We start from the raw sequence: 27,091 nt of genomic DNA on the forward strand, positions 1-27,091 counted from the left end.
AGAACCAGTTGGAAAAGTCAAGCATTGAAGTACCAAACAGCAGGAGTTTGCAAAGAAGATTCTTTTGTCACAACATTTCTCTGGAATCACATACATACTAAGAGGAGAGCTATAGCTCAGCAGTTCTTTGCCACTTTTAAGTGTCCTGTATCTTAACACAGACCAAGCTCCCTTGAGTCTGGAGTTTCATGCTCAGCCAACGCAGCTGGAGAGAACTCAGGCTTTGATACATTGGCTTGCCCTCCTGGATCCCAGAAATGACTACATTACTTCAGTGAAATTCTCCAGGGATAGTATAGAAACATCAGTCCTTCAGCTCTATCAACATACCCCATCCTGTTTTATTATTCCATTCCTCCTACTGCCAAGATGACTAGTCACAGGATAGTCTTGTTTCCATGTGACACCAGTCATGTCAGAATATGGCCAAGTGCTATATGTTAATGATGTAACGAGTATCTACACTCTTGTGTTCTGAATACTGAGATGCATCGAAAATACTTGGGTGTTTACTTGCATCTTCTGTGAGTTATTTCTGTGCTAGAGTGATGAGTTGTGCTCAGCCACTTACCCATTTTCTTTTTCCATAGATCAGGACAACAACCAGATGAGTGAAGCTTGTTTCGTGGCTGTGGGGATGGAAATCAAGTTTCTCCTATCCCTGTGGTGAGAGGCTAACTTTATGTGGCAATTATATCTGTTTCTCATCCATTTTTTAATGAACAAAGTAAAATAACAATCAACTGGAGATGTGTTTACAATATTATTAGATGTTTGGAAGATTTGACTCATATCTCTAGGGGTGGTCATGTGTCACATGAGAGGAAAAAGTGGTTACCCCTTGAGAGATATGGTCTACATTAAATTTCATTTCCTAAGTTTGGATAACGAGGACAGTTCTTGGAAAGTAGAATGAAACAAAGACAGTTTAAACATCAACAGTAAGGGGAAAAAGTCAACAAATGAACTAACTACTATCTGGCTAATTTTAAGAAATAAAGAAAACAGCAATTATTTAAAATCCATAAAATTGTATGTATTTCAGAATTGGAAGTTCATGTGAGAAGTGTGATAGTAATAATGAATTGCACCCCAAATATAATTGTTTAGTAGTCCTTTATATTTGAAATCTTCTCTGAAATGGGTATTATAGGTAGATGGACAAAATATCTTTAATATTAATTAAGCTTCTGGTAACTTCTTTTAGGAAAAACTTGTATATAGGAATGCATATTAGAAAGTACATTGCAGAGATGAAGGTATTTTGAGAGCAGCATGCATAATTGCACTCTTGAATATTATTTTTAAACACAGAGAAATATAGACTGTGATTAGGAATCGAGGCAAGGAAAAGTTACAGCTTCTGCATTGGGAACGCTATTCCTGGCATATAAGTTCAATTTATCCTAGAAGTGGACAGCTTCGCCTATCTAGTGCTTAAAATGGAACTTCAGGTGATGAAAATCATCTGAAAACTTTAACTGCAGACCTCCATTGAGCTCTGTCTGACATTATGCCGACTTCAGCTAGCAAGTGTGTTGTGAGAATGTAATGAATCCCAGAAGCAGAGATAATCAGTCCTGTCAACCTCAGCCTTCTTTAAAGGATGGTTTATACAGTAATATGAGCAGCAAGAAATCTGTTCTCCTCCACCAGCTGGAATAGTCACGCTGGGCTGATCTATTTAATAATCACCAGCTAAATATTTACAATAATGAGTGGCTTTTGTTTTAAAGCTCAGTCAAGATAATTAGAAACATGGATAAGTTTATTTCTAGCAGTAACAAACTGAAATTCTTGACTTGAGAGAAAGATAACCGTATATGGTCTAACATTTTTATTTAGATTGGTAAAACATGGAAGCACCATCCTGATGGGTGTGAAATACTGAGTTCTCGGCCAAGGCTTAATAGAGAGGCAGGGATGGTTTTCATTTTTCATTTAATGCTGAAGCTTCTAGCTGTTCTCTCTTATATGTACTGAAAATTATAAAACCTGAACTAATTAATTAGCATGTAAAATCAGCTTTGTGGCATTATCATATAGTGTTTTAATCGGATTTCATGAGAATGTAATTTTGCTCTATTTAATTCAGTAAAAAAATAAAGCAAAACTATCTAGAGACGATTTAGCTTTTTGTAATGAACTTTTACAGAAAAGAATCCTAAGAATAAAGAGATTGAGTTATTTCAAAAGTAACTTATCATAAACAAGCTAGGCAGGACAGTTGCCAGGCAGTGCAGAGATGGGGCCAGTTTTCGGTTCTTCAACTACACTCTCTGCTTTCCCATTCAGTTCAGTTCAGTTCAATTCAGTCACTCAGTTGTGTCCAACTCTCCGCGACCCCATGAATCACAGCACACCAGGCCTCCCTGTCCATCACCAACTCCCGGAGTTCACTCAAACTCATGTCCACAGAGTCGGTGATGCCATCCAGCCATCTCATTCTCTGTCGTCCCCTTCTCCTCCCACCCCCAACCTTTCCCAGCATCAGAGTCTTTTCCAGTGAGTCAACTCATCGCATGAGGTGGCCAAAGTATTGGAGTTTCAGCTTTAGCATCAGTCCTTCCAATGAACACCCAGGATTGATCTCCTTTAGAATGGACTGGTTGGATCTCCTTGCAGTCCAAGGGACTCTCAAGAGTCTTCTCCAGCACCACAGTTCAAAAGCATCAATTCTTCGGCGATCAGCTTTCTTCACAGTCCAACTCTCACATCCATACATGACCACAGGAAAAACCATAGCCTTGACTAGACAGACCTTGGTTGGCAAAGTAATGTCTCTGCTTTTTAATATACTATCAAGGTTGGTCATAACTTTCCTTCCAAGGAGTAAGCATCTTTTAATTTCCTGGCTGCAATCAGCATCTGCAGTGATTTTGGAGCCCTAAAAAATTAAGTCTGACACTCTTTCCACTGTTTCCCCATCTATTTCCCATGAAGTGATGGGACCAGATGCCATGATCTTAGTTTTCTGAATGTTGAGCTTCAAGCCAACGTTTCACTCTTCTCTTTCACTTTCATTAAGAGGCTTTTTAGTTCCTCTTCACTTTCTGCCATAAGGGTAGTGTCATCTGCATATCTGAGGTTATTGATATTTCTCCCAGCAATCTTGATTCCAGCTTATGCTTCTTCCAGCCCAGTGTTCCTCATGATGTACTCTGCATATAAGTTAAATAAGCAAGGTGACAATAAACAGCCTTGATGTACTCCTTTTCCTATTTGGAACCAGTCTGTTGTTCCATGTCCAGTTCTAACTGTTGCTTCCTGACCTGCATACAGGTTTCTTAAGAGGCAGGTCAGGTGGTCTGGGATTCCCATCTCTTTCAGAATGTTCCACAGTTTATTGTGATCCACACAGTCAAAGGCTTTGGCATAGTCAATGAAGCAGAAATTGATGTTTTTCTGGAACTCTCTTGCTTTCTCCATGATCCAGCGGATGTTGGCAATTTGATCTCTGGTTCCTCTGCCTTTTCTAAAACCTGCTTGAACATCTGGGAGTTCACAGTTCACATATTGCTGAAGCCTGGCTTGGAGAATTTTGAGCATGACTTTACTAGCGTGTGAGATGAGTGCAATTGTACAGTAGTTTGAGCATTCTTTTGCATTGCCTTTCTTTGGGATTGGAATGAAGACTGACCTCTTCCAGTCCTGTGGCCACTGCTGTGTTTTCCAAATCTGCTGGCATATTGAGTGCAGCACTTTCACAGCATTGTCTTTCAAGACTTGAAATAACTCAACTGGAATTCCATCACCTCCACTAGCTTTGTTATTGGGGACTTCCAAAATGCAATTTCCATTTGACTTTAGGCAGCATTTGAGGTTTTGTACTTTCTCTACCATTGTTCCCTTCATTACCCTGTCCTTTTGTGATCGTGTAAGTCACACTTTCTAAGTTTGTAGCCTTTATGTGTACAAATGTATGAAATGAAAGATTTAAGGAGAAAAGCGCACAAAAGTATGCAGCTTCAAGATGTATTGTTTTTACTCTCTCATTGGTCTCTGTGGAGGAACACAAGTTGTTTTTTTTTTTTTTTTTATGTACTCCTAGTTGTAATCTTCTCCTTTATAATTAGTGCTTTGTATATGTCCTATCTAGGGTTTCCCTGTGGCTCAGAGGTTAAAGTATCTGCCTGGAATGCGGAAGACCCGGGTTCGATCCCTGGGTCGGGAAGATCCCCTGGAGAAGAAAATTGCAACCCACTCCAGTACTCTTGCTTGGAGAATCCTATGGAGGGAGGAGCTTGGTGGGCTACAGTCCATGGGGTCGCAAAGAGTCAGACATGACTGAGCGACTTCACTTCACTATATGTCCTATCTGGAGAAGGCAATGGCTCCCCACTCCAGTACTCTTGCCTGGGAAATCCGATGGATGGAGAAGCCTGGTAGGCTACAGTTCATGGGGTCGCTAAGAGTTGGACACGACTGAGGGACTTCACTTTCACTTTTCACTTTAATGCGTTGGAGAAGGAAATGGCAACCCACTCCAGTGTGCTTGCCTGGAGAATCCCAGGGACAGAGGAGCCTGGTGGGCTGTCGTCTATGGGGTCGCACAGAGTCGGACACGACTGACGCGACTTAGCAGCAGCAGCAGTAGCATGTGTCCTATTTCATAATATTTTTCTTTTCCAAAGTGATAAAGCTATTATTTTATATTGCTTTCTAAACTATTTATTTATATATTGTTTTGCCTTTTGAAAATTGTTTTGCCTTTCAAAATTTACCTGGAATTACTTTTTGTATCTGTGTTTTTATATTTTCTGTAAAGTAGAACTCAACATCCCAGTCAGGGAGAAGAGTCAGTGCAAAGACTTCGAGATTTCAGGAACTTGTCTCTAACGAGGAGGAAGATGGAGCCAGGCAATGAGGCAAGAGGAGTGAGAAATGAGGTTGCAGAGACATACGCAAGATTTAGCTGAAGATTCAGCTTCAGGTAATTAAATATTGCATGTATGCTCAGTTGCTAAGTCATGTCCATCATCTGTTCATGGAATTTTATTGGGTTGGCTCGCCTAGAAGTTTGTTTGGGTTTTTCTGCAACATATTACAAACAAGCCAAATGAACTTTTGGGTCAACCCAATATTATATGTAAGTTTTTAGATATAATATTTATATCTAAAAATAGATATGGAAAGCTTTCTGGACCTAGATAATTATTTTTTAAATTTTATTCTAAATGTATGGGAAGCTCTTGGAGAATTGGGAAGAGAGTGATAATACAATATTTACATTTTTAAGAGTCATTGACTATTGTGAGAATAATTAAGAGATGGAAATGGAGGAGTTAGGGAGCTTCTGCGCCTTACCACATACTAGATGATGGAGGCTTGGACTAGGTTATTAACATTGGAGGTGGGAAAACATGGACAGACTTGAGATTTGTTTTGAAAGAAAAGCCAGCCAGATTCTCTGATTGATCAGATATAGGTATGAAATATGGTTCCAAGGTGATGTTTTTGGAGATAGGAAAAGTATCAGTTAAAATGTCACTGGCTCGAGACTTCCCTGGTGGTCCAGTGGTTAAGATTCTGTGCTTTTAATTCAGGGGATAAAGGTTTGATCCCTGGTAGGGGAACTAATCAGCTAAAGGAAAAAAAAAAAATCACTGGCTCCATGAAATTCTGGTCCAAGTAGTTAATGTTTCCAGAAGTAGTCTATACCAGTAACTTTGCACTTAATGGTAAAGTGAAAGTCACTCAGTCGTGTCTGACTTTTTGCGACCCCATGGACTATACAATCTATGGAATTCTCCAGGCCAAAATACTGGAGTGGGTAGCTGTTCCCTTCTCCAGGGGATCTACCTAACCCAGGGATCGAACCCAGGTCTCCCGCATTGCAGGCAGATTCTTTACCAGCTGAGTCATCAGAGAAGCCCTTATATTTGATAATGCCTTTCTAGTTGATATGTAGGCTCACTTATTCCCATATACCAGCATCCCCTTGAGTGCCTGATGGACCCATCAGTCTCCTTAATTTTCAGCTGAGGAAACTGAGATATAATAGTTAATAGGTAGTGAACCTGGACCTTCAACTAAGTCTTTATGGAGAGAATTCTTAACATCCTTGGTATGTTTTGTGTAATCTCTGTAACAGCAATACCAAAGGCAGAGCCCAAAAAATATATACTCATGACATGTTGGTTTATTGAATGGGACACAGCTGCTGTATCTAGGCAAAAAAGGGAGTTTAGCCATGTACAAATTACACCAAGAGGTCTAGCCTGACCTGGAATTCTATTTCTTCTATTTAATGGTTATGTCTGTTTTTAATTAAGTTTTTCTAGAAATATTTAACTTTTAAGGCCTAAACCTATTTTCTAATTAAAGCATATGGACATACCCTGGTATTATGTTCCTGCCCATTTTTCTTAATCTGTTTGAATTCTCTTTTGTGAGTGAGTGAGAACTGAAGCATGAATGATAAAGCACAAAACGCTGTTCCTACCTGAACTTAAAAATTCAACAAAAAGAATGACTCGTCAGCAGCAATTAGTGTAGAAACCCAGATGGTCGGATGACACAAACATCAACTGATTTTATTAATTTCTTAAGGAAATGTTTAATGTTGAGATGGAGTCCTCAGAAATGTACCTAAAGCATGTTATTTTTCCAATAGGCTAATTTAATTAATTCCAACTGGATTATTTTGGACACATTACCATTGTTTATCTAAAGAGAAAGAACAAGTACAGTAAGTTCTAATATAGTGATGTGAACAGCATAGGACTGAATCTTTAAAACAACATGAATTCAAGTAAGAGGAATTTATAATCTGCATATGTTAAATTGTCCCTCTCAGAGAAAGAATGATAATAAACTTATAATAGCTGGCATTTATAGCTTTCACAAAGTACATATCATTTTGATTTGACTTTCACCCTCACTCTTAATAATATGAAGTTTATATTCATCAAATGCTTGTGCCAGGCTCTGTGAACAATTCTTTGCATACATTATGTTATTTAACTTCTAATAATCTGCAAACTTTCCTGGTGATTCAGATGGTTAAGAATCCGCCGACAATATAGGAGACCCGGATTCGATCCCTGGGTGGGGAAGATCCCCTGGAGAAGGGAATGGCAACCCACTCCAGTATTCTTGCCTGGGAAATCCTATGGACAGAGGAGTCTGGTAGGCTACAGTCTATGGTGTAAAGAGTTGGGCACAACTGAGCAACTAACACTTTCAATTTCTTTTCAATCTGCAAGTTAGGTGAATTGATTAAAGTTTGGGGTGATAACCAAGACAAATGGACTTTGCCTAACCTGACAAAAGTAAGGAAGATACTAAAACTAAAGACTGGAACTAAGGCAATTTTGGAGCACTGTCTTTGAAATCAACCGGTCCCAAAGTTTGTTCAGACTTTATGAGATTCTACCCAAAGGTCACATTTGCAGAGTTTATTTGGCTTTCTAATGATATTGTACCCTGCCCCTTATCCAGGTGCCTCAGTCTGATTAAGACTAACTTCAGAGCTTTGAAGGTAGAAATAAAGGAAAGTTCCTTTCTCTCTAACCATGTTGGCATGTCCATCGAGAACACAGCAAGCCAGATATAAATTGAGAGTAAAAGTATTAGAGTTAATGCTGCCTCCCATCTTTCTAGAGCCGGTGGAAATGAAGGGGAAGAATCTCAGGTTATACACAGATGGCAAAGAAGTGGTCGTATGGTTCCTGAAGCCTGAAAGTCCCTAAGGAACTGGATCAGTCTTAGCTACTCAGAAGACTGAGTGAGTCCAGCAGGTTTCACAGTTATGGGACAGCTCGTCACCCATGATGTGCACATACAATTCCACCTAGAGAGATGGCAGTGGAGATCTCCTTCATACATGAAGGAAATACAGATTATAAGACATAACAGGCAACAAACAGGAGAGAAAACTGTCAGGAGAAGGAAAGCTATCAAAATGAGGCTGTGTTAGTGGAGCCCAGAGTCCGTGAGTCTTTGGTCGAGGGTTAAAGACCAGTTGTTGTGCTTCCCAGGTGACACAGTGATAAAGAATCTGCCTGCCAACACAGGAGATGCAAGAGATACAGGTTCGATCCCCAGGTCAATAATATCCCCTGGAGGTGGAAACAGCAACCCACTCTAGTATTCTTGCCTGAGAAATCTCATTCACAGAGGAGTTTGGCAGGCTACAGTCCATGCAGCTGCAGTCAGGCACAACTGAGCATGCACCCAAGGGCAGCTGTCAGCAGCAAAGTATAATCCCTGTCCATGGGATTCTCCAGGGAAGAATACTGAAGTGGATTGCCATTTCCTTCTTCAGGAGATCTTCTGGATCCAGAGATCAAACCCACTGACAGTAGTATAAAAGCTACTAATAGAAATGTGAAAGTTGGTCAGGCAAAAACAAAGGAGTTTTGAAGGTCAAAACAATATAAAGAATGTGCCTAATGTCCAGAACATAGTAGGTGGGTTATTGCTGTTTCATCAATAAGTCATGTCCAACTCTTTGTGACCCCCATGGACTGTAGCCTGCCAGGCTTCTCTGTCCATGGGATTCTCGAGGGAAAAATACTGGAGTAGATTGCCATTTCCTTCTTCGGGAGATCTTCTGGATCTAGAGATTGAACCCACGTATCCTGCTTGGCAGGTGGATTCTTTACCACTGAGCCACCTGGGAAGCCCAGTAGGTGGGTAGATGTAAAGTTCTTTCCTAATTTTATAATCACACGTGGAGTAAATGAGGAGTCAGATTTGTGTCTGTTTTTCTTTACTGAAATAACATCAGTAGTTATAGTAGTTTCCCGGCGCTTCTGTAAAAAAGTGCCACAAGTTTGATGGCTTACAACAACAGGAATTTATCTTTTAGTCTGGAAACAGAGTCTGAGATCAATATCATTGGGTTGAAATCAAGCTGCTAGGAATGTGCTTCTCCTAGGAGCTCTAGGGCAGAATCTTTTTCCTTACTCTTGCAGTTTTCTTTAAGGAATGACTGTTGACATTCCTTGACCTGTGGATGTATTACTACAATCGCCGAGACAAACATCTTCAAATTTCCCTCTGCTCTGTCTTCACATGCCTTCTCCGTGTGTGTCTAATTGCCCCTGTCTCTCTCTTAGATGCATACTTGTGATTACATTGGACCTATTTGGTTAATCCAGTATCATCTCCTCATCTCAGATCTTTAATTTAATCACATCCACAAAGACCGTTTTTGTTGTTTCTGATTATATAAGGTAACATTCATGGATTCTAAACATTAAGATAGCGGGATCCATTATTCAATGTACACAAAAAGTAATTTGCCTACATGTAGTAAGTGCTCAATAACTATTTGTTGAGTAAAGCCTCTTTCCACATCCTTTTCCCACTGCCTCTCCTAGCTCCTACTTCTGTTTTATTGATAGTACTGTCAATAGTATAGGATAGTACTGTCCTACCTTCGTATACTCTCTGTATATGTTATTTATACATATTTTCTCTCCACCATCCCTTGTGATCTAGCAGAACTGCTTAAAAAAAAATGATGATGAAGAAGGAACCATAGACATGTAAACTGGAATTATGTTGGTCTTGAAATTCTGTGTTAGGATGGAAAGTAGCAAGCATCAAAAGTATAGTTCATTTAAAGATCTATTGCTTTTACAAGTCTATACCTTTGTTAGTTATTTTTCCAGTGAGTGAATAAGACAGATATTGAGGACTTCTCTGAACTTAAAAGTAATGGTTTTGCCATCAGAAGTGTAGGCTATAAGATTGACAAATCATGGATAACACTAGAGTGGTCTTAAAGACAGTGGTTTTCAGAGTTGAACAAAGTATATGAATCTCAAAGGTCATATGGTTACCAAAGGTGATCCAGTTAGCAATGAAATATCTTTAACTCATGAAACACAGAAATGACTGGACTCTTGGATGGAGGATATGTTTTAAAGCCATGGATTGATACAGTCCCAATGACTGGGATATGCTTTGCTTCCATATTCCTTAAGAAGTCTGCTGAAGTTAGGAGGCATTTCATAGTCATCCCCCAATTCTGAAGACAACTATAGTTGACCTTTGTCTTCTCACTTGGAATTATTTACAAAGATATAATGGACTTGTGATGGGGACAAGTAGTCAAGGGAAGATTATGCCCTTAGTACACACCACAAACAAATGAATTAGAATTCTATTCCTTTATTCATCATCCTATTATGAGTTTTCTGAATTCATTCACTGAGTCAGGAAGTACTTATTGAGTATCTACTGTGTGTCTGATACCTAGTAAGATGCTTGGTATACAATGAAGGAGTTGATGGACCTACCCTCTTTCAGCATTCCTCTGTACTGACAAAATCATATCCTGCAAAACTTTAATAATGACAAAAAATAAAAGAATAAATTGATGGATTAGTAAAAATACGCCATGTAAAACAACAGTAAAAGCATTTTCATCAGGTTCTTCAGTGTCACAACTAAAGTAACTCTGGGCCCGTTATCAGCTTTTATTTCTGTATTCATGATGAACATATATTGAGAATCTAAGTACCAGACATTCTGCTGCTGCTAAGTCGCTTCAGTTGTGTCTGATTCTGTGCGACCCCAAAGACGGCAGCCCACCAGTCTCCCCCATTCCTGGGACTCTCCAGGCAAGAACACTTGAGTGGGTTGCCATTTCCTTCTCCAATGCATGAAAGTGAAAAGTGAAAGTGAAGTCGCTCAGTCGTGTCTGACTCTTAGTGACCCCATGGACTGCAGCCCACCAGGTTCCTCCATCCATGGGATTTTCCAGGCAAGAGTACTAGAGTGGGGTGCCATTGCCTTCTCCAAGACATTCTGCTAGCCATTAGTAATACACAAAATGATTAGCAAAAAGACCATAATGGATATTTGTTTAATTAACTAAATCATTATGTTCTAGGAGATCATTGAATACATAGAAATGTTGAATCAACAAAATAATAACATCTTGTTTACAAAAATAATATATGTGATAGTAGGTAAAAAATATGATTGAGTATGCAGTATACCTTCAATGACAGTATACCTTCAAATATTTGTTACCAAAAAGAAGTTAAAATATGAGACTTGGTATTGATATAAAATTGTACATCTCCAAAAGTATTTCCAGAGTTGAAAGAAGACAGATTTCAACATGAAACGATTTCAAGTTACAAAAAATCAAATTAACAAAACCACACAAGAAGTTCCTTTATCAAGAGAAAATTTAAAAGGAGCTTCAAATTAACTAATTTCTGCATCAGTCTACATAGTGTAAGCCAAAATGTAGACACTGTAAATGTAATTAAAATAACAATTAGGTTACTATCTGTAGGAAAGCAGGTGAAGCTGATTCTGAAGAACTTGTGTGACTCAGAAGTCAAACAGATTATGCAACAAGCATGACTCATTTTTATTTCGTGCTACTGAGAGTGGGGTCGACAGGCATCATTAGTCTCCCCACTAAATTAAGCATTATCCAATAGTACATATTTGTGTTCACGTAAGGTCTCTAGATTTAATTGTAAACTGTCTCATTTAGACTGTTGATAGAATTTCAGCAACCTCAAACCTCCCAGCTCAGAATACCCACAGAGAGCAGAGCAGTCATCTCAGGTCCAACTGCTTTACCCTTGTATATACACTTATCACATGTTCTACTTGCTCAGGCATTTCCTTTCACTTGGTAACCTGGTCTCCATCCAAATACTCTCTTAGAAACGAGACAGGGTCAGAACTGCTAAAGGCATAGAGTGACAACTGACAGTGAACAAAGAGTCCAAATACACATCAAACAGAAAATCACAGCCATCCAGGACAGATCGTCTCATGTATTTCATCATACCCCAAGGGCAAGACTGGATTGCAGCACTTTGCCTCGTAGGGAGCAGCATGAGTCATCAAGAAAATGTCAACCGATGTTCATATATTTTTGACTAAGTCTTGGGGGTGTGTAATAAATTAATTTAAACTATAAAGCTTTGTCATTTAAGGGAGGAGTCAAGCTTCACTCTCAAAAATTAACTTGCTTGAATCTTCATTTTCTTATGAAACTGGTATTGAGCTTTCACAAAAGAAGCCTCACCAAGTGCTGAGATAAAGTTAACATCTACAGGAAACTAAAAATAGTGCTTGATGAAATCTACAATGCCTGAGTCCCAAACATTTATATTCAATATATGAAAGAATGTCTTAAATGAATGTCTCATCCATTGGATATTTAATTATGATAATAGAAATAGTAGCAAGTAACATTTATTAAACACTTATCATGTATCAAGCATAATGTTGGTTTCCTTACAGAGATTATCGGAGTTAATCTGCCAACAATCCTAAGCATACATATATTATTATAATCCCCAAAGTTTTGATGAGAAAACTGATGCTGTTTCTGCCTTGCCCTACTTCTTACTGTAGTCAAGGGGCAGAGCTGAACTTGAATTCTGGCATTTAACTCTGGAGACATTGGAAATCTCTGAGTCAGGTAGATGTCTTTGTCATCAGATAGCTGTGTGTTTCCAAAAGCAATGTTTATTTTTCTCATGTGTTACTGTGTACTCTCTTAAACCCATATCTATTCAGGGAATGTATGTCAGTGGTTTCAAAGTTAAGATTCTTGATAAAAATGTGCAGAAAATCAAGAAAAGCTGCAAGAGAAATTGAGAATTGTAAAGTATGCTTTTAGCTAACAGAAATTAATCAACAATGTAAGGTTTCTTCAATTTCAAAAACAGAGTCACCAAACCTATAAAATCCTACCGTTTTATTAAGATGCTTCATTGAATAAAAGCTGTATTACACAAACTTGTTAATTAATGAAATGAGTCTAAATTAGAAAATGTATGACCTATAGAAAAAAAAAGACTTTCAGATTTATTAATTTCAAATGAATATAATACATATACATAGCTATCAATGTGATAGATACTATACTATTTTAAGAAGATATTTCAAAGTAAGGAGACAATGTTTTGAAGTTCTCCAGAATGATTTGATTTTGTTTACAACACTGGATTAATGTTCTGAAAGTGGTTTAACCTCTTAGATTTCCTGAAATCTGATTTCTTCTGCAACTTTGTTAATCGAATTTGTGTGCAGACAATACAAAGATATGTCCCATCTACAGCAAACGATTACATATCCCCTAATTAGCAGAACCTGAGAAACTATGTGAGTTTTAACTTATAAAATATTTTGACCTCTTTGTGTCATTGAGTACCCTGTGACTGTGCTTTTGAGTATCAAAGCAAGAATAGAGGACATCAGAGAAAGGATCCAGAATTATCTGGACATTATATGTTTATTTATGAAGGCTTCCCTGGTGGCTCGGATGGTAAAGAATCTGCCTGCAATGCAGGAGACCTGGGTTTGATCCCTGGGTCAGGAAGATCTCCTGGAGAAGGAAATGGCAACCTACTCCAGTATTATTGCCTGGGCAATCCCACTGACAGAGGAGCCTGGCAGGCTAGAGTCCAGGGGATCAAAAAGAGTAGGATACAACTTAGAGACTAAATAATGATGAATGATGTGTTTATTTAAATGCTAAGGAAAATTTCAATGAATATAATAGCATCAAACTGCACACTGATGATTCAGACTCCTGTTTAGTTTGGTATTTTCAGGGAAATACAGTTACCTTAGCAACTAGCATATCACATGGGACATGCTGCAGCATGTAAAAAGTCTTCAAGTCAAAAGCTTGTCCTTTTGCAAGAGATCACATCAGGAAATGGGGGAAAAAACAATCTCTTCACATAATGAATCAAGATATTTACTTTCCTGACCAGTGGAAGATAATTTATATTTAGATCAGTTTTTCTTTGCTACAAATGGATCAAAATGGCAATATGTATATTGCAAGGATAAGGACAAAAACATAAAGAAATATGACTTAACTGTACATAGTAAATCTTTCATTGAATTAACCTCTACAAATTCCGTTGACTGATTTACAGACCTAATCAACTGAATTATCTTTGAAGGGAAGTGCAAAAAGTTAGATATTTTCTAAATTTAAGTAATAAGTTATTAACCATTAAACATCAAGAAGTAGAAATATTTTTATCCTGGTGGCAGTAACTCCAAAGTTGACAAAATTATCATTTTAAAACTATGTCTTTACAAGTCTAAAACAACCTATTTGGATGTGAAATCTGCAATTAAACTGATCACTATCTGTGTTGTTATAGAGACTTTAACTAATTTCAAAGAAAAATAAGCCATTAAGTTGTTTTCAATCTTATATGTGTGCATTGCAGAAGAAGCACTGCTGGCTCCCAAATGCCCAGATTTTTCAGTAACAGGACAGAAAATGTACCTGACATTACAGACTTAACATTCTAGCAGCGGGAGATATAAAAAAAGAAAGAAAGAAAGAAAACAGAAGGAAAGAAATAAAAAGAGTAAGTGATGCTGTGGAAACTTCCATGAAGAACATGGAACATATTTCCTCTTCCTCTATCTCTTTTGCTTCTCTTCCCTTCCTGGGCATTTCAATCCCGCAGCTATTAGATGGCACAAAGTGAGGAGCAGGAGCAGGATGCAATCACTGGTACGGGTCATCAGAGTCTGAGCAGGGGAAGAACACCTGCAGGGGCCAGCCAGGATGGCAGAGGTTGGATATTGGTTACATACCAGGAGATTTCTCATATAAGAAAATGTACTAAAGATAGTGGAAGTCAGGTTTCTCGCTGTTGAAAAAGGGAGCTAAAAATTCAGAAAATAAGAAAGCTAGAATGAATTCTGCATGTATGGTTGGATTGGAAAAATTTATAGTTTTTAACATATGTGTGGATAAATCTAGAAATAAATGTATATAAAATATATATTATAATGAGCATTTCTAATATAAATTATATTTTAATATATAAAAATATATATTTGGTCCCCTCAGTGGAAAAATATAAGGAATATATGATATATAAAATATCTGTTCTCTGGATCTTTCTACTGAGTGACTCAAGCACCAAACTCTAATAACAATGAATATACCTGGGGCCTGAGATCTTGAATTCTGAATACTATTTTCCAGTTAAAAAAAAAAAAGTTTGGCTCCTTGGAAAGATATATGATACCAGAGCTAGAGCAAGGAAAGTCTAAGATAAGCCTGGAATATCTTATCATACCAGAAAGCAAGAAAACATAGAAATGATGATTGAAATATGTCTCAAGAAGTCAGCTTGGAGAGGCTCCCACCAGTCAAACCTGGGGCAGCTTGAGTGTCAAAATAAATCATAATAGCAATAGGTTAAAACATGCGAAATAAAATAGGGAAACCATTGGTTCACCTAGACATAAGTAATGAAAGAAAAAAATGGCAAATTTGACAAGGAAAATAATATTTACAGTTTCCGTTGTTATTGTTTATTTGCTAAGTCATATCTGACTCTTTTGCAATCCCATGGACTATAGCCCACCAGGCTCCTCTGTCCATGGGATTTCCCAGGCAAGAATACTGGAGTGATTTGTCATTTCCTTCTCCACAGGATCTTCCTGACCGAGGAGGTGAACTCATGTGTCCTGCATTGCGGGCAGATTCTTTAAGACTGAGCCACCAGGGAAGCCAGGCTCAGTACCTCCCCATAAAATGCTTTCAAATTACAAAATGGAGTGAGTGACTTTATAGTAGAGAAGGCTGGCAGACACCATCTTGATCAGGTGATCACAGTGATCATTACTTGTAAAGGATAGAATCAAACTCACGTGTCACCTGGGAGGAAGCAATGAGAGGGATACAGCATCACTTCTGTGATGTGGTTGCCAGTGATGCATAACTGAATATAATCATAAGGAAACATCAGACAAATCCAAATTGAGGCACGTTCTACAAAATACCTGTTCTGTAATGCAGTTGTTTTTCCAGTAGTCATGTATGGATGTGAGAGTTGGACTATAAAGAAAGCTGAGCGCAGAAGAATTGATGCTTTTGAACTGTGGTGTTGGAGAAGACTCTTGAGAGTCTCTTGGACTGCAAGGAGTTCTAACCAGTTCATCCTAAAGGAGATCGGTCCTGGGTGTTCATTGGAAGGACTGATGCTAAAGCTGAAACTCCAATACTTTGGCCACCTGATGCGAAGAGCTGACTCATTTGAAAAGACCCTGATGCCGGGAAAGATTGAGGGCAGGAAGAGAAGGGAATGACAGAGATGGAGATGGTTGGATGGCATCACTGACTCAATGGACATGGGTTTGGGTAGACTCCGGGCATTGGTGGTGGACAGGGAGGCCTGGCGTACTGCAGTTCATGGGGTCACAAAGAGTTGGACGTGACTGAGCAACTGAACTGAACTGAACTGAATGTGGCCGTGAAGTCAAGGGAAAAACTAAGGAATTCTTCACCACTGAAGAGTCTAAGGACAGCTCAATGCAATGCATGATTTTCAATGGGATCTTATGAATATAAAAGATATTATTGGTACAATGTAAACAAAGCCAAATGATTAAATGGCAGTAATACACTGAGGTCCATTTTCTGATTTTGTGGGTTATCTTGTAACTGTATAGGAGAACGTCCATGTTGGTAGAAAATAGTCACTAAAATGGTAGAGAGTGATTGGGGCATCATGTCAGCAGCTTACTCTCAAGTGGTTCAGGGAAAAATTTCCTTGTATCACACTTTTGCCTTTTCTCTGTGATTGCTTCAAACTATGTAAAAAGATACTATAGTACCAGCAAACTTCATATGAGCAACTCCTTTAATTTTGTGTTGTCAGGAAATTTTTGTTTGAAAAGACAGCATTTCAAATTGAGAGTTAAGTCAGTCACTCAAAAATCTGGCTGAAAAGTATTCCAGGCAGAAGGAGCAGCTGGTGCTGAAGCCCTAGGCATGAAGGAGTCTTAGTTGAGTTACATGAGTAAAAAGTCAGTGTCCAGTATAGCTGGAGCCTCGGAGGTAAGGGAGGAGCCATGGAAGGTGCACGACAAGGCTCTCAAGAAGGGCCTCATTGGTGATGATAAGAAATGTGGAACATTATTTGAGATGCCAAGAAAAACCACTAAAGAATTTCTCAAGAATGTAATATGAACTCATTCATATTTTCAAAAAAACCACTCATCAGAGAAGGGAGATAGGAATAAATACAGAGATAAATTAAAGGGCTGTTTATACTAGGAGTTAAAAAAAATGGAGAAAGATGTTTTATATTTTGGAACAAAAAGTGATAAGATTTAACTATCATTATTGAACGAGGGTGTTGAAGAAAAAAGAAAAACAAAGGGTAAAGAGAGCAATTATTCCTTATTTAGAGCTTACAATATGCCAGGCAGCCTCTAACCAGATGACATACATTTATTTGTTTATTTAACTCTCAGAACAACCCCATGAGATAAGGACTATTGTGACTATTGTTAGCCTCAGTAAAAGATACCCAAGGCATAAAAAGGTTAAGTGACAGCCACAAAGGTGAAGTGGCATTTTCACCACATCACATCAAGGGTACACAGTACCAACATGATTTATTGCCATTGTTACTGACCTTGACCACCTGGTTAAGGTAATGTTTGTCAGGTCTCACCACTGTTAAGTTACTCTTTTCCCTCTTTCCGTACAGTACCCTCTGAAGTGGAGTCACTATACACTATATGCAGCTAAGGGGTGGGGAGTTTTGCTCCACCTTCGTCAGGGCAGAGTATCTAAATAAATTATTTGGAATTGTTCTGCAGGAGAGATTTGTATCTTATCCTTTATTATTTATTTATTTAATCATTTATTTATATTAGTATTAATTCATGAATATTTATTTCTTATTTTGGGTGATAACCCAATACTATTTTATTTATTTCATTGCTCTTTTTTTTTTTTCCTAGCTTGGGAACTCTTCCTGTTCACATCTATGCCACTTTGATAAATACTTATTGATGTATGGTTGATTTTTTTGTTTTTTTGTGTTTTTATTTTTTTCTGTAATTTTTTAGCTCTTCTTACTTTATGGCACTACAAGATACTTTCAGGGTCTTCTGGTGTATTCCCTACCCCAGTTCAAGAACTAATCATTTATCCAAGGAACTTTAGCTTATTTTTTTATGGAATGGTATTAGAAGCCAAAATCTGGATGCTAGGTGTACTCTCTCCATTTTCAATTTTTTTTTCAAAATTGTCTTTTTAGATTCTTTGTATTTCTATAGAAAACCCCCCTGTATTTTTATTGAAATCCTAGATTTTGGCTTGAATACTGAATAAATGATTCACTTTTCACTGAAATTGAAAAATCTGAAACACAATTAGATGGGTATAGGGAACAAAGTATTCTAATTTTGATATTTAAAATTTGACATCTAAATGTTCTAATCTAACTCCCATTAACACCCTCCTAGCTCTCAGGACCGGAAGATTTTGTTTTCAACTTTTAAAATAATTTCTATTGGAGTCTAGTTGATTTAAAACGTTGTTAGTTTCTGCTGTTCAGCAAAGTGAGTCAGTTATACAAATACATATATCCAGTCTTTTTAGATTCTTTTCCCATATAGGTCATTACAGAGGATTGGGAAAAGTTTCCTGTGCTATACAGTAGATCTTTACTAGATATCTGTTCTATTAAAGCTTGATGTGCAATAACCAGGGCAATAAGAAATTAAAGAGTGGCTTAAAATCTTGGTTGGCAGCATCCAAATTCACTAGTTTATTCACTACTGATTTACAAACTTCTTGACATGAAGGGTTGTAAATTGACAGCTGTGGCTATTTCCATGTGGCTGGACAGTCTCAGAATCTCGTGTTTTTTAAGCACCTATCATGTGATTATTGTTCAAAATATATACCAAGACTTACAAAACTTGAAAAATGATCATTCTTCCCATTTGGAAAATGTGGAGATTGACATTGAGAGATTAGGTAACTTCTCAAGTCACACAGCAGGAAAGGTGGTGCTCAGATCCAATCCAGGATAGAGTTGCCTGATGAAATACTGCATAGGATGTACACTAAAAAAATTAGCCATTGTCTGTCTGAAATTCAGATATAACTGGGCATCCTGTATTTTTATTTGCTAAATCTGGCAACCCTAATCTGGGACCATCTGGCCTCAAAGGCTGTGTTTCTTCCGTCCTACACTATAAACAAAATACATCAAGAGACACATGAGAATCTGGAAAATATTTTCCTCTAATATTCTATACTTGACTTTAGTTACCATATATAAATATACATGTGAAAGTGGCCTACAGCCCCCACTGGAAAAAAACATATACTAAAGGGTCTGAAGATAGGAAGGAAAATTTTAGGTGGTTTTTTTTTTTTTTTTGGTACAGTTACATGAGCCTTTAATAAAATTAACCTTTTGCTTCAGTCAACTGTCATCAAATTGGAACTTTTTCCAACCCAATAATTCCATTACACATTTAAACTGTTTTTCAGCACTTAAAAATGCAATCTAAAATATCTGAAAAAAGAAAATACAATGTCTTGTCATATTTGATGCTCTCAATCTTTAATTTAATTTAAGAGCAGTAAGACTAGGATTGTTCTTTCTCTGGAAGCACAGCACTTTCTCAGCAGTAGAAGAAATAATTGGTACCCTTGCAATCAACTATTACGGTAAAGTCTTCATCAGGAGCTTCAAGATTTTATGCTAACAGTTCTTTTAGCCTCATATTCTTTAAATTTATTATTTCTACTTTAACTTTTCAATATCTAAGTATATTTCTATTTCCACATCAATATACTCTTACTTTTGTAAATAGAAGAAACAATGTAAGTTCTTTCAGTTCAGTTCAGTTCAGTTCAGTCGCTCAGTCGTGTCCGACTCTCCGCGACCCCATGAATCACAGCACGCCAGGCCTCCCTGTCCATCACCAACTCCCGGAGTACACTCAAACTCATGTCCAGAGAGTCGGTGATGCCATCCAGCCATCTCATTCTCCGTCGTCCCCTTCTCCTCCCGCCCCCAACCTTTCCCAGCATCAGAGTCTTTTCCAGTGAGTCATCTCGTCGCATGAGGTGGCCAAAGTATTGCAGTTTCAGCTTTAGCATCAGTCCCTCCAATGAACATCCAGGATTGATCTCCTTTAGAATGGACTGGTTGGATCTCCTTGCAGTATAAGGGACTCTCAAGAGTCTTCTCCAACACCACAGTTCAAAAGCATCGATTCTTCGGCGATCAGCCTTCTTCACAGTCCAACTCTCACAACCATACATGACCACGGGTAAGTTCTTTAAAATTACATAAATATTCTTAGAACCTTAGAGTATGAATGAGACTTTCTAATTAATAGGTCAATTTAAAAACACACACACACACACACCAGGAGGATATTGTAATTAGCCTCCAATTAAAATAAAAAATATTTTAAAAAAGAAGAATAAAGGAAAATGTAGACAGATCTGCTATCTAAACACATGGAACTTCAATATAGTTAAAAACACAATAGAATTTAAAGTCAAAAGCCAAATTCATAAAAATTTTGCATATGGTAGCCACTAGTTCATTGACTAATTTATTTAAAGTATTGCCTGATTTATCTTTAGTTTCATATTTTTAAAAACATACAACATTGTGTGTATTGTTTTTGCCAACATATTTAAAATGTTTGGTTCTTTACATTGTTGATTACATTTCAATCATTCCATCAGGATTCACAATTCTCGTTCTTGAGTTACTTCCTTTATTAACTATTTCAGTAATAGTCATGGATGGTAAATTCTTTTGAAGGTTTATCAAAGTTTTAAGCCATTTTAGGGGAAACTTTGCTTACAGCTTTGGTTGAGCTTTCCAGTGGTCAAGCAGGTGGCCAGGAAGCATGAAGATGTATCTAGGATTAGAAGCAGCTCAGCATGGGCTTTCCTGATAGCTCAGTTGATAAAGAATCTGCCTGCAATGCAGGAGACCCCAGTTCAATTTCTGGGTTGGGAAGATCCCCTGGAGAAGGGAAAGGCTACCCACTCCAGTATTCTGGTCTAGAAAATTCCATGGACTGTGTAGTCCATGGGGTAGCAAAGAGTTGGACACGACTGAGCAACTTTCACTCACAGCATCCTAGGGAATGATAACAACTTTTATTCAAGAAAGGTGAGGATTTGCCCAGTATGACCGTTTACCCAGATGAACTTGAAGAGATGAGAGTATAAGAATCTGAGAAAATATACTTTTGGAAAGAAGAGGTATATACAAGAGATTAATGTCCTTTGTGGGGATGCCAACTTACTAGGGGGAGATTATAGCAGAAACAATATTGTGATATTCTAAACGATTGTGTTTTTATCACTAGCAAAACCTGGTTCTTCATAACTGAGCTGAGTTGATTCTATCACAGAGGTGCTTCTACAAGCCATAAATTAGGGAGGAATGAGGCTGTAGAGTTAACTTTCCCTAAGTAAAGAAAAAGGAAACCTCTCCTGGAGCAGGAAATAAATTTGGAAAGATACAGTTGGAGAGAAAGGAAGGGCAAGAGGATAGGAAGAAAAGACAGGAAATCAGATTCACATGTCTGTTTCCCTGAAACACAGCTGAGGGGGATCGCCATAGCAGGCTTGTGTCATCTTGCCTTTGGGTAGGATTTTGGGACAATAGTCTCCACAGTGTGCCTCTGACTACAGCAAAGTAACAAAACATGAGTGTTCAGGCAGAGGGCCTGAGTTTTGGCCCCAGCTCCCTATGGATGTGTGGGGTTTGGGGAAGATTCTGCCAATGCCATATGCCTATGCAAAGTGAAGTTAAATGCCAAGAGAACCAGGGACCAGAAGAGGCAAATTCAGACAAGAAACTGGCTGGATTCCACCTACATGCATTAAAATACAGTATTTGTTTTTCTCTCTCTAACTTCTTTGTATGACAGTCTCTAGGTCCATCCACATCTCTGAATGACCCAACTTCATTCTTTTTAATGGCTAATATTCCATTACATATATGTATCCTGTCTTCTTTATCCATTCCTTTGTCATGGACATTCAGGTTGCTTCCATGCCCTGGCTATTGTTAATAGTGCTGCAATGAATATTGAGGCACATGTGTTTGTTTGAATTTTGGCTTTCTCAGGATATATGCCCAGTACCAGGATTGCTGAGTCATATGGTAATTCTTTTAGTTTTTTAGGAACCTCCAGACTGTTCTCCATAATGGTTGTATCAGTTTACTTTCCCACCAACAGTACAAGAAGATTCCCTTTTCTCCACACCCTCTCCAGTATTTACTGTCTGTAGACTTTTTGATGATGGCCATTCTGACCAGTGTGAGGTGATATCTCGTTGTAGCTTTGATTTGAATTTCTCTAATAATTAGTGATGTTGAGCATCTTTTCATGTGCCTCTTGGCCATCTGTATATATGTGGAACCTGGAAAAATGGCACGGATGAATCTGTTTGCAAGGCACAAATAGAGATGTAGACATAGGGAACAAATATATGGACACTAAGGGAGCATATTAAAAAGCAGAGACATTACTTTGCCAACCAAGGTCCGTCTAGTCAAGGCAATGGTTTTTCCCGTGGTCATGTATGGATGTGAGAGTTGGACTATGAAGAAAGCTGATTGCCGAAGAATTGATGCTTTTGAACTGTGGTGCTGGAGAAGACTCTTGAGAGTCCCTTGGACTTCAAGGAGATCCAACCAGTCCATCCTAAAGGAGATCAATCCTGGGTGTTCATTGGAAGGACTGATGCTAAAGCTGAAACTCCAATACTTTGGCCACCTCATGCGATGAGTTGACTCACTGGAAAAGACCCTTATGCTGGGAGGGATTGGGGGCAGGAGGAGAAGGGGACGACAGAGAATGAGATGGCTGGATGGCATCACCGACTCGATGGACATGAGTTTGAGTGAACTTCGGGAGTTGGTGATGGACAGGGAGGCCTGGCGTGCTGTGATTCATGGGGTCGCAAAGAGTCGGACATGACTGAGTGACTGAACTGAACTGAACCGAACTGAAGGAAGGAAAGGGGGAGGTGGGATGAATTGGGAGACTGGGAATGACCTATATCCACTAACATGTATAAAACAGATAACTAATGAGAACCTGTTTTATAGTACAGGGAACTCTAATGGTGCTTAATGGTGGCCTAAATGGGAAGGAAATCCAAAAAAAGAAGAGCTATATGTACATGTATGGCTGATTTTCTTTGCTGTAAAGCAGAAACCTACACAGCAGTGTAAAGCAACTATACCCCAATAAAAAAGGACACAATAAAAAATTAACCAATACAAACCTACAAATAAATAAACCCTCAAAACTCAGAAAGAAAGAAACTGACTGGAGATGGGTCCTTGTGACAGAATCAAGGGTAGAGTCCACAGCGGGTATTAATAGTGGATGTCAGCTGCGTGGAGACCAGGAGGAAGAAGTTACCATAAGAATGAACGGAGAAATGAATCGCCAGTCCAAGTTCGATGCCTGAGATAGGGTGTTTGGGGCTGGTGCACTGCAATGACCCAGAGGAATGGGATGGGGAGAGAAGTGGGAGGGAGGTTGAGGATAGGGAACACATGTACACCCATGGAGGATTCATGCCAATGTGTGGTAAAACCACTACAATATTGTAAAGCAATTAGCCTCCAATTAAAATAAATAAATTTTTTAAAAAAGAATGAATGGAGAAAAGGAGGAGACTGCTATGCATTCCTGATGTTTTGACAGGGAACGTTTTGCAGACCCTGGGGAGAGCACCACCCTCCCCCACTAGAAGCGCATATGAATTTTCTTGGAAATGTTTAACCTCCCTGACCCACCATAAATGCACCTTGGCTGTTTAGTGGGCATATGTGTTCAAGAGAAGGAGGAAGTCCCTTCAAGAAAACAATGTGATCTTCTTGTGTATTGAGTTGAACTTTCTATCCAAGTTTACAAGTTTAAGATTCCAACTTTTAATAATTTTTAAAAGAAATCATTCTGTTTATTGGGATTTACTTACAATTATAAAGTAACACATATTCATTGCAGATAATTTGGGATATATAATTCAACTCAAAAACACTTTATTCTCCCATCATTTTGGGGATGTATTTCTCCATGTATTCATTTAGTGAGCATGTGCTGTGCTTATTAACTCAAACATGTTTTTCATTAAACAATATTTAAATTCATTAAACAACTTAAGACTATAGTATTCTTACTATTCATCCCTTAATTGATTTAACCACACCCTGTTGTTATTTATTTAGTTTCCACTATTTCCTATTCTAAATAATACTCTGATGAGTCTAGTTACATAAAACTTTGTGTGCCTCTTTGTAATTCTAACTAGATAAATTAATAGGAATGAAAACAATAGAGTTTCATTTTCAAGACTTCTCAATCTTATGCACATTTTCATCACTTTTTATTCATGTTACAGCTGGACTGGTGTATGTAACTACCATCAGTGTATGAGAAAGTCCATTTCTCTCTTCTCTCAAAAACCTTCAATTAAAAAAATTGCAAAATCTCTGCCAATAGTTACGATGTCATCTTGTTTTTTAGAAAATATTTTTTATTGAAAAACCAATGGAAATGAAAATTTCTCATATGACAGGTTAAGCTTTCACTGAAATTAAGTGTTCAGATACTTTCTTACCTGTCTCAGGACATTTACCACCTCCCTATTGTTTAGCAGTCTCCTCTATTGTAAGGATTATTAACCCTGGTTGTCACATATGTTGCAATGTTTCTCCCATCTTGACATCACTTTATAATTTTTAGAAGCTTTCTTTCACTTTTATATACAAATAAAACAAATATTTTATAAACATATATATTATAATACATACAGATATATGTTTAAAGATAAAATACTGAGATGGGCTCATCCTAGACAATTTATCTTTAATTTACAACTATTCACAGAACATTGAGATTATGCTCTTACTGGCACAGAGTATTGATTCTAATAAATTAAGGAAACAAGTTTAAACAAATATGTGCTTACTCAAACTCTGCCTACCAGGACCTGCTGCTGTCAGCCCACACAGTCTTCACTTGAGCTTCAGTGACTTTCAATGTCCTAAAATGTCCTAGTCCTTGAGAGAATAGTAAATATAGTAACTGACAGTGTCTAGGGTTTTACAGTTCTTTCACATTCTCCACAGACAGGATCTCCTTTCACTGGAGGAGCTGGTGCATTTTGTTCCATCTTACAGAAGGAGAATGAGTTTGGTCACTTGCCAGTGATGCTCGGGTGTGAGTGGGAAGGTATGACCAGTGTACACACGCAGTTCTCTCCCCACCTTGAATTCCATGCTTCTTTTTTCCCACAGGACTACTTTTCCAGTGTTAAGTGATCTTTTTAATGTACTTATCTAGGCTGGGAAACATTGTGAGAAGTAAAAGTATCACCTCTTTGATAGTATGTGAAAAGTGAAATTTGAACACAGATTAAGCTCTTGTAAATTAAACGCAATTGTCAAGATGTATGCTTGACCTTAAGAGTAACCTGAAACAGGAAAAATGAATGTGGAATCTCATTTTTCTTGTCTTAGAATCTCCCTGCTATGGGAGATCCAAGTTTCTGATTCTTTAGAGGGCTCTTGGAACAAAAATGAGGAGGCCATTGTCATATCAGTGTGCAATCATCTCTGAGGGTACAAGAGCCGAGACATATTAAAAGCAATAAACCTAAGTATATGATCATTAAATGTTTGCTTTATTCCAGGCCAAAGGAGAATCTCTGAATTTTCACCCAACTCTCCCACCAGCACACTCTCAATCTACCCTACCACTTAGTGTGGCCTTAGTTTCCTGAATAACACTTATTATGTCTCACATAGTATGCATTTATTGGGTTACTTATTTATCATCTATACCCATGCACTAAAATATAAGTTCCATAAGAACTGGAACTTTGTTGTAATCATTACATTATTGTAAGTCCCTAAAATAATTCCAGAGGTCATGTAAGGATGTGAAGAAGGCTGAGCACCAAAGAATTGATGGTGCTGGAGAAGACTCTTGAGAGTCCCTTAGACAGCAAGGAAATCAAACCAGTCAATCCTATAAGAACTCAACCCTGAATATTCATTGGAACGACTGATTCTGAAGCTAAAACTCCAATACTTTGGCCACCTGATGTGAAGAGCCGACTTACTGGAAAAGACCCTGATGCTGGGAAATGGAAAAGACTGAGGCAGGAGAAGAGGGTGAAAGTAGATGAGATGGTTGGATGGTATCATCTACTCAATGGAAATGAGTTTGAACAAACTCCGGGAGATAGTGAAGGACAGGGAAGCTTGGCGTGCAGCAGTCCAGGGGATCACAAAGAGTTGGACATGACTGAGTGACTGAACAACAACAAAAATAATGCCTATAGCACAATAAGCACCAAATAAATATTTGTGGTATAATAAATAGGTAAGGACTAAGTAACAGTAGATTTTCAGGTAGACCACAAGAGACATCATCCCCTCCCCTAAAGTCTGTACAAGGAAATCTGGAATGCAGCTTCTCTTTACCACCTCCCCTCTCCCTGGTCATCCTGAGGGTACATCAATATCTTCCCAACTTGGACATTTTCTTGAAAATTAATATTTAAATGATAATACACTAGTGGAATTATAAAGCTTGAGTTTGTTTTGTTACAAAGTATATTTGATTTACTGTTATTTTTAAAAGTACATATTGATTCCGGAAAATAATATGATACTTTGAACAGACACACTAGAAGTTACTCACAGGTATCACATAGGATGAAGTTCCTTCTGAGTAATTGAGAGCCCAGATGAGAGTCTCTTTATTTATCTTACATAAAAGCCTGGAGGTGAACAGTCTAGGACTGGTATAAGACTAAATTTCATAAAATATTTTTAGCACCTGGATTCCATCCTGTTATTCTAATACTTATTTGCCCTTCAATCCCAAGGCCACTTCATGGAGCAAAAATAGCTGCTTTAGCTCCAGCAATTTTGTAGTACTCTAGCTTGTAAAAAGGATAAAGGAACAAAGAAGAAAGGGCAAAGGATCCATGATGATTGTCTATTAAAGCAAATGTATGTGTTACGTTGCTTCAGTCATGTCCGACTCTTTGTGACCCTATGGATGGTAGCCCATCAGGCTCCTCTGTCCATGGGATTTTATAGGCAAGAATATTGGAGTGGGTTGCCATTCCCTTCTTCAGGGGATCTTCCTGACCCAGGAATTGAACCCACATCTCTTACATCTCCTGCATTGGTGGGCAGTTTCTTTACCACTAGCACCACCCGGGATCCTGAGATCATGGATTCAGCTAAATACTGGGGACTCTTCTACCATGTAACGAGGAAGAATGGAT

This window comes from Moschus berezovskii, chromosome 1 (assembly GCF_049115385.1).
Source record: "Moschus berezovskii isolate FMDL1 chromosome 1, NW_MosBer_1.0, whole genome shotgun sequence".
NCBI classification, from domain to species: domain Eukaryota; kingdom Metazoa; phylum Chordata; class Mammalia; order Artiodactyla; family Moschidae; genus Moschus; species Moschus berezovskii.